The sequence below is a fragment of the Larimichthys crocea genome, unplaced genomic scaffold (assembly GCF_000972845.2).
Source record: "Larimichthys crocea isolate SSNF unplaced genomic scaffold, L_crocea_2.0 scaffold209, whole genome shotgun sequence".
Taxonomy (NCBI): domain Eukaryota; kingdom Metazoa; phylum Chordata; class Actinopteri; family Sciaenidae; genus Larimichthys; species Larimichthys crocea.
The window spans coordinates 1254-2951 of record NW_020852786.1 but is presented as its reverse complement, the minus strand read 5'-3'; the positions used below and the strand labels follow the sequence as shown (position 1 = coordinate 2951).

The window sequence follows — 1698 nt, the reverse complement described above, 5'->3', positions numbered from 1 at the left end:
AGGTGAGTCCCTGTTATTATAGCTACAATTTAAGAACCTGCAAACTGGGAAGAGAACAAAAGAGAAAAAATAATTTACATTCATTTAAATGTATAAAAAAAAACCTACCAACTTCTTTTGCTTTTGTTCTTACCATCTGTGTAAAAAGCAGTTTACAGTTTAGAAAGCATGAGCTATTTTTACTGCAAGGAGTCAAACTTACAGACACATTCATCTCCAAGAAGGCAGCAGTGATGTAAGCACTGAGAGTCACTTCATCGGACACACCACCCTGTGGAGAGGAAGCATCATACAGACATGATCATCACTGTACCTCTACCTCCAACATTCACAAAAGTGATTTCAGGCACTGCTTACATTCAGATTGCAAATGGTGGTGCCCTGTTACTGGCACTGTTACTCTGCAAATAAATTTGAATCCGATTGGACATTTGCTGCAATTATGGCGTTTGGTTGGCATTTATTACTGAGCCATGAATGACAGGGGTGCTGATAGTGCAGGGAATATGAACAGATTTAACCTTCTTTAGTTTCATTCATTATCAGTCACTTTTATAGAAACTCTAAAGGGACCTTTAGCTTACCTTCATTCTGTTGTTGAAGAGTTTTCCCAACTGTAGAAAACAGCCATTTTCTTGTTGTTTACTTTCCAGCCAAGTCTTTGACTCTGCAATCTTTTCTGGGTCGATGTAGATGAAAGACCGTGCTTTGGCAAAAGATCTCAACACAAAAGCAGTCAGCCTGAGGATATTTAAACAAAGTTAGACATGTCTAAATGAAGTGAAGAGGAAGCACTTGGTTTGTGTCATGTCTCTGAAAAGTCACTGAACATAGCACTTCATGCTTAAGGTCATTAGCTAAGATAATTCATGCATTAATTCTTGTGTTAGGACATCAGTACATTAGTGGTATTTTCAGTCAAGAACAGAAGAGTTATAAAATGAATAAAAGGAAGAATGAAATCAAATTTTCCATAACATCATTCAGTGCAGTCATATTATCTACACTCAAAACAAAATTTTGGCCAAAATGCAGGACTTATGCATTTCCATTACATGGAAAATTTCCATCCATTTGAATAACATAGTTTTAATATAAATTAACTAATAAACTTAATGTGAATCAAGTAATACGATTTATGTAACAGTCCTAATAAACTCAATATGCTTCCACTACACAGCAGTATAGTAGTAACCAGGTTTATGCATTCAGTATTAATAAAGTCAATTTGTTTGCCAAAACCCAACAGCGAAAATGAATGCAGTCATTTTGAGTTTATTAGTACTATTACATAATCTTAATTAATTATCTTATTACTTGCTTCACATTAAGTTTGCTAGTGAATTCATGTCCAAAATAATGTTTTTGAGTGTACTCTGTTTTCTCGAGGTAAACTGTATGTCATGGTATGAAATGGTCAATTTTGCACACAGATGACGATGGTCAATAATGTTCTCACCAAGTGTTCCCATCTCCTGTTCCAAATGTGCTGTAAGCACCGCTGTCATGTTTGTAGTTCAGCTGTCTCTGGTAGCCTGTTTAAGAACAGAAACATGGTTATTATGACATTAATGATACTGTACACATGTATCAGAGGTTCAAGGGGGAGTGAAGCAACAAAGCTTGCCCTGGTGGCCTTTGGGTTATGTTTACACAAAACAGATCTTCTGCTTTTATTTTGTTCAACCAGCACCAGAT

At 36.0% G+C, this 1698-nt stretch overlaps 1 pseudogene; it reads right to left on the bottom strand.

Annotated features, from left to right (window-relative positions):
* Window positions 1–22: 22 nt before the first annotated feature.
* LOC109140730 (alpha-2-macroglobulin-like) overlaps window positions 23–1698 on the bottom strand; it is a 2928-nt pseudogene continuing 1252 nt past the window's right edge.